The sequence below is a fragment of the Musca autumnalis genome, unplaced genomic scaffold (assembly GCF_047663935.1).
Source record: "Musca autumnalis isolate F117 unplaced genomic scaffold, ASM4766393v1 scaffold_2, whole genome shotgun sequence".
Lineage (NCBI taxonomy): Eukaryota > Metazoa > Arthropoda > Insecta > Diptera > Muscidae > Musca > Musca autumnalis.
Genome location: NW_027411755.1, coordinates 81,902,849 through 81,915,945, shown reverse-complemented (window position 1 = coordinate 81,915,945; position 13,097 = coordinate 81,902,849). Strand labels below are relative to the sequence as shown.

Sequence of the window (13,097 nt, the reverse complement as noted above, 5' to 3'; positions counted from 1 at the left end):
CGTACCTAAAGATGTTGGCCACACATATTCTCTTGGAACTTGTTGTACATTTGGAAAAAAAATTTATTTGAAGAACTGGACAGATAAAATCAATTTTGGGTTCGATATATTTCTGGAAGAAATACTGCGATGTGCAAAGTTCAGATCGAATCGATTACTACCATTTTAGCGAAATTTTTTTCTTTACGAGATCCAAAACTTTGACCAAATCGGTTGATCCGTTCGAAAGTTATCATGCGCTCCAGCCTTCCAGACAACTGAGATACAGACGGACGGTCTGTCCGTCCAAACATATCGCTCATTTACTCAAAGAGTGGCATAAATAAAAAAACGGGTTTTTTGAGTTAGCAATTTCTATTTTTTCTACGACATTTATTTTATCTTGTGTCAAATTTTCATGTTGATATCTCTAAAAATCAACGAGTTACAGCTTGTTTTCTAGGAGTTTTGCATAAATCAACAAAAAGGTTTTTTGAGGTTATAAAGAACTAAAACAATTCGAATCATGTTTGATCTTGCACAGAAATTTAGCACGAATATCTGGCAAAATCTGTACAAAAGATGATCCCAATAGTTATTTTATTTTTTGTGTTGTTTAAGTTGGGAAGTCAAATTTCATTCCGCAACTTAAAACGCGTTTTTCTCGAAACTTGATTTTTTAAAATATAAATGTGCGATATGTGCAATTATAGGGAAAAATGCAAGTGAGTATGCTACATTTAGCAGATTTTAGCAGTTTTTGACGAACACAAATTCATTTTTCTTCATAATTTTCTCCTCTTGTTTAGCAACAAGTAAAAAAATGTTGGTGAAGGTAGCGAAACAAATTTCTAATTGGCTTTCAATATATAGTCCAGGAAGAACGCTTCATACATTTTGTCCAATAGACATTTTTCATGCACTTCCATTCCCACAATACAGAATTATTTTGGATTCAGGATGAGTGTAAAGCCTCGAGACCTCAACATAGCTTGAATAAGACATAACAAATATGGAGCATATTCATTACGGAATTCGTATTTAATAGTGGAATGATGTGGCATGAAAACGTTATTCAGATTTCATTGGATGTTTCTCCCAAAAGGAGTATACAAACAACAAATTTGAAAAAAATCTTACATAACTTGACTTGATGTACATTTTCTGTACAGAAACTTCATATATCTATATATATAAAAATGGTGTAAAAAATGTATAGTAATTCATAAAATGAGAACGGCTAGGCCGCTTTCTGTAACATTTTTTGCCAGTTATTCGTATTTTCGAGGAGAAGGTCTTTACGGAAGAAAATTTTGGAAAATCTCTCTGGAAAAGTCGGAAAAATCGAAAATTGAGTTTTTGTATGAAATTTTATTCCTTAATAGCGAGACGAAGTTCGCCGGGTCCGCTAGTATAAGATAGATATATAAGTTTTCATTTGAAATCTGCTAACATAAAAAATGTTTATGACAAAGAAAAAATTTAAAAATTGGTTACAGTTGCTTAATAAATTTTGTTCGACCAAACCATTTCGGGGGGGGCCCGGGCCCCCCGTGCCCCCCCCCCTGCGTACGTCCCTGATACCTTGAATATTGTTGCAGAAGGACTGCTATTAGCTATTTTCGTCCAAAAATCTAGAATATATTGCCATAGTAATTCATATCTATCACATTTTTCATAAGTAGTTCGAAAGTTTGTCCGACTTTTTATTCATGCAAATTTTTTAATAAAATGGTCGTTATTTTTCAATTTTCTACAGCACAGGCATTCCAAAAGAAGAAAAGAATGAAAATTGGCGGTATTTTGCTTAAAAAGCCTTAAATACCACAAATGGCTGAATAAATACTTAAATGACGAAATAAATTAAAATTTTGTATTTGTATTGTTAAATCTTACAGAAATTCCCATCAGTAGTATGGATGGATGGTAATATGGATTTAATAATTTTTTAGGTGTGTGCGAATATGAACTTTGCATTCAGTATATACCTTTTTTGGTTATTGGCCAAAAGGTAAATGAGTTAAGCACTATTAATATTCCCCAAGAACATTTTTCTTCACCGTAATTCGGATGCGTACGGTGCAGAAAAATGTTCAGTTAGAATATTGTCGATCGATATTGTACATATCAAATTTCAAAGATCTTGTGGTATATTTCGAGTTGTGTGTGGATTTCAATAGATATTGCTGGGCTAAAATAGATTTAAATGCTGATCAAAAATACAAAAATACTGTATGGGGAATGACAAAATGTATATCTTTTAGTGGGACATACATGGAACATGGAACATGGTATACACATATGTACAATAATGAAAGGTAGAACAGGTTCGAAAATCTGTAGAATTGTTATAGTATGCAACAGGTTGTTTTTGTATGTTTGATACGAATCATTTCTATTTCTTTTCAAATTTACATCGAAACACTGTTATTAACTTATTTTGAAATTAATTTTAGTAAATATCTTCTACAAAGCCTCTTCAATAGACTTCAATTGCATTACAATAACTTTTGAATTTATTTTAAAAATATTTTTCAAAACTACACACACAAACAAAATGCCTCAAAAGTCGGTCACACTTAGAAACAAATTGTTATCAGTTATGACCTTTGTCATTCATACCTTCTTATTATACCATGGTACAAAATCCCCATTAAGAAAAAATTTCAAGCACTGGCAACACTGCAATCAAAATAAAATGTTACCCTAACACATGGTGAGTATGAAGTCAATTCCAGCTAATCATTTTGGTAAAGATATGTTTAATTTGGCGAATTTTATACTGAATGTAACATATTTTTAGGCTTAATCTATAAAAGTAGAAGGTATCTTTGATTTTTAATACATAATTGTATTGGAAAATTGCCAAGGGAATAAACAATTAGTATTAGCAATACGAGTTTTTTTTTGCAATCGCAAACTTTTTAAATTTTCCAATTGTTGTTTCACTATTTTTAAAACGTATGCTAATTTGTTTGAATTAAACGAAACATCATGTACAATATTTCCTAGTTCTCAAAAATGATTAATGCCCGTTTCTATTCTAGCATTTTTCTCAGCGATCTCCGAAAAACAATGAAATACTTAATATCTATGTAGGTATTCAGAGGAAGCAAAATCTTCATAATTACCTGCCTTGTTGAATGGGAAAGCAATAGATTTATTTTAATTTTTTTTCAAATCATTATTTCAGTGCAACTTATTGAATTCCAATGAATTTATAATGTGCATAATAAATTCCCAACAATGAACGGGTAATAAATTTGAATTTTAAAAATCACATGTTGGAAGTTGCAACACCATTTCCATGGCGCATACAAACGAAATAAATTTGATATGACATTTTTCTTTACGTTTGAAGTATAAACGGGTTTTTAAAAATACTCTATATTAATATTATTTTGTAATGTAAATGTGTGCAATTTGCTGTTTTGTGACTTTTTCTGTTTGAAAGATAAATTAGGCATGGAAAATATTAATTATTCATAACCTCATATAATTTTGTTTTCAAATGGTTAACAACTGTTAAGCTGTATGTAATAGATTCTGTTCCGCATATTTTCAGAAATGACAAATATATGTGCATACATTGGTATACTCAGTAAAACCGCATCTACATAAACAGGTTGAAAAAATATGCGTCATTTAAGTTGTAAATTCCATTGAATATCTGTCAAAAAATGTCATGATTGTCCTAAGTACTTGTTTTAAGTGCAAGTGTAAAGTGAATTTGAAATCAAACCGAGATCGCAACTTACATTAATGTCAATAATATAGGTTCGGCGGAAGTTGTTCGAAACCTTCGACCACCCACCTCCGAAACTCCGACCACACATCTCCGAACTTTCGACCCCCCACCTCCAAATTTCCGACCACCCACCTCCGAACTTCCGACCACCCACTTCCGAACTTCCGACCACCCTACTCCGAACTTCCAACCACCTACTTCCGAAATTCCGACCACCCACCTCTGAACTGCTGACCACTCTCCTCCGAACTTCCGACCCCCTACCTCCGAAATTCCGACAACCTTCCTCCGAACCTCCGACCACCCTCCTCCGAACCTCCGACCAACCTCCTCCGAACCTCCGACCACCCACCTCTGAACTGCTGACCACTCGAGTAATTTTCACTCGCGAGTAAAAACGAGCAAATCGGAGCTCTGGTCAATATCTTAGTATACAATGCGATAGGAAAGATAGAAAAAGTTTATCTCTCTACAACTATTCATAAAATCAAATGTGAAGATAGACAAACAGATATGAAAAATAACTTATGGAATTCTGTAACCTTTTTTGTTTGGTTATGGTCAGAAAATGGGTCGACATAGTCCTCCTTTCTATAGCAATGTGCTACAAAAGTCGACCAAAAATTATTCAAGGGTTCCGATGTAAAAATTCTGTCTTGTTGGGGTCCGTGGAAAACGATATTACCTTTGGATTCTTTGGGTGACATCGTTTTTATACCCTCCACCATAACATGAATGGTATAACTAAATTTGTCATTCCGTTTGTAACACATCGAAATATTCGTCGAAGACCCTATGAAGTGTATACATTCTTGATCAGCATAAGAATCTAAGTCAAAATAGCCATGTCCGTCCGTCTGTTGAAATCAAGATACAGGTCGCAATTTTTTTAATTTTCTATAGATGTTTAGTATTAAAATGGGCTATATCGGTCTACGTTTTCATATAGCCCCCATAGAACGGTACCTCCCGATTTTCGATATTTTGAAGGTTGTGGGCTCAATATACCACCAAAATGGCTGAAATTTGGTATTTAGTGCTCGCTGAGGGTATAAAACTTTCCACCTGAAATTTACCGGTATAGGTCTACGTTTTCATATAGCCCCCATAGAACGGTACCTCCCGATTTTCGGAATTTTGAAGGTTGTGGGCTCAATATACCACCAAAAATGACTGAAATTTTTGTGTTTAGTCTTCGTTGGTGGTATAAAACTCTCCACCAGAAATCTGTGGGTAAAGGTCGTCATAAACCCCCCATAGAACCGCACTCATGGTGGGTAGAAAACCTCCACAAAGAAAATGTTCAGTATATAGTGAATGATGAAGAGCTTAGTAGTTACTAAATGTTCATATTTACTTCAATACAATTCGGGTGGAGGCTATAAAAAGTTCGGCCCGACCGAACGACGTTCTTACTTCTTTGATTTTAGAACGGTCTCTATTGTTCTTTTTCCTTTTAAAGGGGCGAATAATATCGTTAGAACAATCCATTATTTTTTTTTTTTTCAAATCGGTTAATAAACGGTTAAGTTATGGTGGTTGACGTGTGAAACAAGTAAAAAAGTATCAGTCGGCTTTGCCGACAGAGATATACCTTCAGCCCATGTCTGTGTCTTTTCAGAATTTTGTGGCCCTTTTTGAACATTTAAAATTGCCGACAAAAATGATGATTAGGATTAAAGTTAAAAAGTGGTGCGGAGGAGGCACTTGAAGGAATGGACCGACATAGTCCATTGTGGAAGTGGATCTTATTTAGGGAGCACGGTGCTCTTGAATCAAATTTAAATGGAAGGTGCTTACACCTGGGAAGTTTTTGCGGATTCTGAAACTACAATGTTCATGGATGAGAAAAATCAAAAAACTAAAAAAATCGCCGGAGCGCTTTTTAAATAAATCGCGATTCAAGTTGACATTTTTAGGGTTTGTTTAGGTTTTTGCGATTTTTCTTAGAAACCGCAAGTCGTATCAAAATGGGAATAAAGAAAATGTTGTAGCTATCAAAATTCTCTACAAGATTGACCTTAATGATATTTTCATAGGTTGTACAACTTTTGAGATATAGAAGTTGAAATTGGGACAATTCAAATTCAATTCAATTCTGTATCGTCTCCTTATAAAACAATGTCATGACTGCAATTTCCTAACTTAAACTTATATATCTAAAAAAATGGTACAACCTAGGAAAAATTAGATAAGCCAGTCTTGTAGAGAATTTTTACAGCTATAAGATTTTCTCAGGTCCCATGCCGATAAGACTTGCCCTATTCAAGCGAAATCGCGAAACCCTAACAAAAAACCTAAAATTGTAAACTGAGCTTCTTTATCTCAAAAATGGCACAGCCTGAGAACAAATCATAAACGTCAATTCTGTAGAGAATTTTCACAGCTACAACATTTTCTTTAGCTCCATTTCGATTAGACTTGCGGTTTCCAAGCAAAATCACGAAAACCTAAAAAACGCCTAAAAATGTGAATTTTGACCGCGATTTATTTAAAAATCCCTACAGCGATTTTTTCTTGTTTTCGGATTTTTCTCATCTGTGAACATTGCAGTTTCAGAATTCACAAAAATTTCCCCTGTGTAAGCGGTTTTCATTAAAAGTTAGTTAAGGCGTACCCTTCATGACATTTTCTTATAAGGGGGCGATACAGTCAGTGCATTGTCCCAATTTGAACTCCAATATCTCAAAAATGGTAAAACCTATGAAAATACCGTAAAGGCCACTCTTGTAGAAAATTTTCATAGCTACAACATTTCCTAAACAAACCCTAAAAATGTCAATTTGAGTCGCGATTTTTTCAAAAAGGGCTCCGGCGATTTTTTTTTGATTTTTCTCATCTATGAACATTGTAGTTTCAGAATCCGCAAAAACTTCCCAGGTGTAACCACCTTCCATTTAAATTTGATTCAAAAGCACCGTGGGAGTCATATATTTTCGACAGATATCGCGTCAGGAAGCATGAACATGTCCACGGAAAACATAATACCGTGCTAGACATGACCACAACGAACACCATCGGTATACCTTTACAAACGATCTTCGAACAGAGCCTTAACTGCACTTAGGCACACACGTTGATCTTTTATGGGAGAGGTACCCTAAGAAGGTACCCTAATAATATATACAAAACATTAGGAGATCCAAAGTTTGTACCAAATTGGTTGATCGGTTCGGGGGTTATCGTGCTCTCCAGCCACTACATATGATGCCATAGAGGTTTTTTACACCTTTCGGGCTGTTGTCTAAAAAAGTATGGACTTGACTCTGACAAAAACCTTTTACCGTCGTAATTGATGCAGCAAATTTAAGTTGCTTCAACAAAAATCAAAGTGATTTGAAAGCACGTCTTAAAGTGAACTTATCCGAAACTTTGAGTGGGAGGTACCCGAAGGAGTGGACAAATATAGTCCATATTCAAACCTGATCTATATTTGGTAAATATATTAGGATGTGTAAAGTATGGACTAAATCGGTCACTCCCTTCAAGAGTTATCGTGGCCACATTTTTCCGAACATTTTTTTAATTTTTGTGCGGGAGGTACCAGAAGGGGTGGACCGATATGGCTTACCTTCGAACTTAAACTATGTTTGAACAAAATATTACGAAGGTAAAATTTTGGACTGAATCGGCAAATCCGTTCGAGAGTTATCGTGCGCTCCAGCCAGCCAGACAGACAAACGGGCGGACAATCAACTCCAAATTGTCTGAAACGTATTTCGTCTAAACATACTTGGGGTCTAAAACCATTATTTCGAATAGGCACATTTTGCCCTCGTTAGCATAAATGCTGAGGGTATAAAAACTGGAAAATGCTTTTCATCGTGCTCTATGCTGCGCAGAAGATATTATTTAGTTTTACCAAAAAGGAAATCTAATTAGCTCTCGAAGATGTGAAAGCCCAATGAAATCGGTTGAGATGAGTTATGCATTTTTTGTGTTTTAACTTTTTGGTTTTTTAAACATATCCGTCCGTCTAGCAACTACAAAAATTGATATAATGGTACCGCTCGAATTTAGGAATTTCACGCTGTGAAAAAATTGGTTAAGATCGTTAAAGTTGAGAATCTAAGAAACCCAGTTTATACCCACAGTCATTAGACTAACGACGGCATATACATATATAAGGTTGTGACTTTTTTACTTTTTTCACAAAAATGATTTCCTGTAGCAAGAATTAATGAACTTTTGCCTATTAATGACTAAAATAACATTTATTCTATTTAAGTATTAAAACAGGTCATGCACAAAACACTTTTTTTTTGGAAAAAAAAAAAATAATATGAAATCTTTATAAATAAAAATCAAATGTCGTTCGTTGGTAATGCCATCAGTTGAGAACGGCAGGACTGATTTGGATAATTCTTTATGTAAAATGTGCGTCATAACCCGAAGTGGGTTTTAATGCAAAGAAACTTTTTTAAATTTTCAATTTTAATCTTTTCTACAAAAGCTACTGAACTGATTTTCCTAAAATTGTCCGGGAATGTACAGCGATGGCCCCGGTAAAAATAGGCTACATATTTTGTTGAATTGAAAAATTGAAAAATGCCATTTTTACAATAATTACGAATGTATCGGTTTGGAAATTAATTTATGAGACAATTGTGGTTGTGTCTCCGCCCTTACCTATGGGGGTGGAGTATCTCCTATATGCCATATTTTAAAAAAACGCCATATCTTTATCATATCGGGACCACGCCTACTTTTTTAAAATATGTTATATCTCCAAAACTACGAAACCGATTTCCATAAAATTTGGCGTGGTATTGTATATTTTATGAATTTCGGAGGAGATGAGGTACCTTCCCCATACAGCATTGAGGAGGCAATGGGGTTGTGTCTCCGATCCAAGGTACATATTTGGAGCCAAATTCCGGACCACTTTTTTAAAAATGTTATATCTTGCAAACTGATGAACACGCCCACTCTTTTTAATATATAATTTCTCCAAAACTACCGAACATAATATCATGAAATTTTAAGAGAATGTTCAGGAATGTCCAGTGGTCAGAAATGCTATATATTTGTAGTCGAATTTCGGGGCCTATCGTTTTAGAATCGCTATTTTTGCTAAACTCATGAGTGCATCGGCTTGCAAATTAATTTTCGAGACAACCGTGGTTCCGCCTCCGTTCTTTCTTGGTGCCCGGGTAAAATGTGCCTCATCGAAATACATAACGGTTTTAGACCCCAAGTATGCTTGGAGGAAGTCCGTTTCAGACAAGTTGAAGTCTGGTCTGACTGGTTGGAGCACACGATATCACTCGAACGGATTGCCCGTGTGGGTCCAATATTTTATTCAAACTTAGCTTAAGTTCGAATTTGAACCATATCAGGTTCCTAACCAAGAAAAGTTAAAATTTTTCTCCATGGACCCCAAAGAGACAAAACTTTTGAATTTTTTAAACTTTATGAGGGAGATACCCTAAGTCATTGTTCGATATAGACATTCTTAGAACTCAGTCCTTAATCTCATTAAGTATAGATTTGCCGCCAAAAAATTGTACTGCCGAAATAGGAACCACTAGGGCAACTTATTGCAATCTGTCCCAGACATATCCTAAAACTGAACTTTAACGAAAAATTGTGATTTAGTTCGTACAATTGTGATATAGGTCATACTGATATAGTTTATACAATACACAAGGTTGAATAGTAACACCTGCTGATTGTTTCCAATTCATTGTAATTGTGAATTAATCGTACAGCTTATAGGTATTTCAATCACAATAGTCATTTCGTCGTAGTTAGAAGTTCATCTTGTTCATTGCATTATGCTCTATATCGTTATTAGTGTAAGATTCGTTGAGCTGGGTAGGCACTTGTCCCACTTGTATAGGAAGGTGCGACAAATATAGTTCTAATCGTCGGATCAATCTGATTTTTCAGTAAATGCTTAAAATAAATTCTTTAGCCAATTTGCCATTTGGAGTTCCAGTGGTCAAAAAATTCGGATCTGCTTTGTTAAGTACAGTCGAAATCGCTTATAACGTCGTCGTTTATAACGTCATATCGGTTATAACGACGATATCTAAAAGTCCCAAATCTCTGGGGCCGTTTATAGTCCTATCGCTTATAACGACATATCGTTTATAGCGACAAATTCCGTCGGTCCCTTGACCGACGTTATAAGCGATTTCGACTGTACTTACAAAAACATTGCTGGAATATTAAAATCTGATATGTTTAGAGTCAATTTGCTGAATTATCATTGACATTTACTAATATCGATTTTTCGATTTTTGTCAAAGGTTGTCATCACAGTGCACTGGACTAACAGTTCGACCCATTAGACTTATGTAGTAACTATCGTTAATGGAAATACATTATAGCAACCTTCGGTATTATATAATTGTTCCACAAACACCCCTGAAGGGACAAGGGAGACTTCTCTCATATCAATGAGTGCACCCCGATTCATATTAGCTCAATGATATGGGACCTACTGTTTATCGCCGAGTCCGAACGGCGTGTCTTAAGACACCACTTTGTAGAGAAGTTTTACATGGCTGAAATACTCAGGAAATGTCGCCAACATTACTGAGGGGTATTTTGCCACCGCTGAAAAATGTTTGATGTTGACTGGCCGGGGAATCGAACCCACGACCTTTAGCGTGCAAGGCGGGCGTGCATACCATTGCACCACGGTGGCACCCGGTAACCTTCGGTATTACAAACCAAGTTAATCGGGTAGATATAAACGAAGCAACTGATTAAATGAATAACAGGTGCTGTGCCGAATTCAGTTTGAACATTGTCAATTAGGGAAAGCTGTTTTTGAACCGAAAATGTACGAACTAGTGGTGATCGCAATAATTGTCCTCACTTTTTGATTCTGAAAAAAAGAAAAAAAAAACATGTTATTAGTTAAAAATTATATTTATTACAATAAAGTATAATTAAATAAATTCAAATCAAAATAACAAAAATATGAAAAAATGTTTAATTAATAGCATTAATCGAACTAACATGACCTCTATCAATAATGCGGTTAAATCCAAAATGCGAGAATAACTCCTGGTGTGAACTGTGTTTGAAATACGTGTTGTAAAAGATATGAGCAAAATACCGCTGAAACAACATGAAGTAAGCACTTTAGAGTTTCAGAATGTTCTGAAGAAAATCTGAGAACTTTATTTGGAAGATTTTCGCAAAGGGTTACTTCGTTGAACACTCAATAGTTTAGCTGATACTGACCAGAATTTCAGCAATTATGTAAAATCTTCTATATTTGATCGATTTTGATGCCCTAGGTAGAGTTTTTCTTATGTGGTCTGTTCAAAAAATAAGTTCTACTAGTTTAGGCTACAATATTGCCAAAGACAGCACGGCAAAATTCCTATTCGTTTCTAAGATAAATGCAAAAAACTGTAGTTTTAGCCCGGTTTAGATGAGGCCATAGAATCCGAACAGGATCTGACAGGACAAAACCCTACCAGGGTTTATGTAGTCTCAATATGTACTTTCAAAAAATGCTTACCAGTAGTTGTTTGCATTTTCAGTGTTGTATAGTGTAATTAATTTGCAGTATATGCAATCGAATTGACAATTTAAATCAACAGGATTAACGAAGACTTTGCTATTCTGTTTCAGAACCTACAATAATGTAAAACTTCTGTTTTTCCTTTATACATTGGAAAAGTTTTACCAGTTTTTGTACGCGACACACTCAAAAAGTGAATTTAATCAACCTGGACCCTTTAACCCACTTAAAGCCACTGGTAGTTTAAACGCCAAAAAAATGGTTGAAAAAATTAACGTAAATCTAGTATTTACGCATATTTTTCCGGGGTTTTTTGAAGTTTCTTATAGTATTAGGTGTGTCTTTTTAGCTACTAAATGCTGCTTAAAATTTTTTTTCAGCAACTTTTCCTTTATACAACTGTCAAAATCTGCAACATTAGTAATAATTATTACTAATTATCACGTAAAAAGACACAGCTATTGTCTGCTATCTGTCATTCGACTTTTACAAAGTTTCACTTGGCCTACGCATTTCCACCAGTGTTGCGAATTTGCTGATTTATCGTCATTTTGACGATTTTTTGGCCCAAAATTGAAAAATGACGATTTGACGATTTTATGGTCCAAAATGACGATTTTTCACCTAAGCCAGAAATGCATGAAATAAAAGACGATAACTACATTTTGACCAAAGTTTCACGAACGATTTTAAGGCAAGCAATGTTCCAAACTCGATTTTTGAGCTTTTTAATGTTTTATAGCAATTTCCAGAGGGATAATTTTTCATATAAAATTTAAAGTTTTCTCGCCAAAAAAATATCTTGGCGTTAAGTGGGTAAAAATCCTTTAAAAGTTCACTTTATTATGCATATGCTCGATTTATTAACATACAAGCATATGAAAATGGAATTTATACAGTAATACTAATAGGAAAAATTGTCTATAGCTTATGGAGTAAGCAAAACGCCTTCAAGGAGTAGGTATGTCGTTTCATTGAAGAATTATGTATGCACATCAAATGTACATATATAGATATATAAATTAATTAAAAGGTTTATTAAATTTAGTTATCACTTACGATATCCTTTTGATATCTACTATGGCCTTTACCAGATAAGATTATATACATGACTGATTGGAGAAGCTAGGCTCCTTAACTGTGCGAGTTATCTAAAGATAATGGATTCGATCATTCATCAAGGGTTAAATTTTGTCCACATGGAATACGTAAAGTATCCCTGGATTTATGAGTTTGTATATACGAGTATGATAAATGGAAGTCACCATAATTTCGTAAAATATGCGGTGTAAAAACAATTAAGTTGAACATACGGCACCCTACACTACCCCTGTGTATGACCTTTTTACGGATCTAAATTCTTTTTATTCTGACACAGCAGAGTAATAGAAGACCAGAAGAGAGAAGATACACTCCGTTTCATTTCAATAACACATTTCAAATTTGTATTTGTAACTTCATTTTAGTTGACATTAGTCAAATATCTTGGGATATGTTTTTATATCTTGTTTCGTACACTTATGAAGTGTTGGTTCTATTTAGCCCCGTTATATTTGTTATAATTTTCTTTCAAAAAACCCAAAATTTGTACCGTTTGAATTCTTTAATAATTTGAGTACTACTGCAAATTTTGAATGCTACTGTTACGATTCCTTAAAATTGAAACGAATAAAAGCCATTTTAAGTTTAAAACGCTAAAATTGGTCATACGATGTCTTTAATACTGGGGGATTAAGGCGTTTTGAAGGCTTTGGCCTTTCATTGTCTATAATACGTTAAAAATTTGGCATAAGTTGACAGTTTCTTGTTCGATTTATGAAGGATTAATGAAAAACTAATGATAGAAGAGAGATAATACAAAATACATTTGAACTTCTACTGAAA

General features: G+C 34.5%; 1 protein-coding gene across 21 annotated transcripts in view; it reads right to left on the bottom strand.

Annotated features, from left to right (window-relative positions):
* LOC141394168 (uncharacterized) overlaps positions 1–13,097 on the bottom strand; it is a 162,402-nt gene that overhangs the window by 79,796 nt on the left and 69,509 nt on the right. For 4 of the 21 annotated variants that reach the window (XM_073968114.1, XM_073968124.1, XM_073968121.1 and 1 more), the window contains exon 2: positions 10,409–10,565. The exons of 9 other annotated variants lie outside the window; for them this stretch is intronic. The gene's annotated coding sequence lies outside the window, so the exon portion shown is untranslated. Of the gene's footprint in view, positions 1–10,066; positions 10,566–13,097 lie in introns of all 21 variants that reach the window. 8 more of the 21 variants (XM_073968115.1, XM_073968120.1, XM_073968127.1 and 5 more) reach the window with 4 other exon arrangements.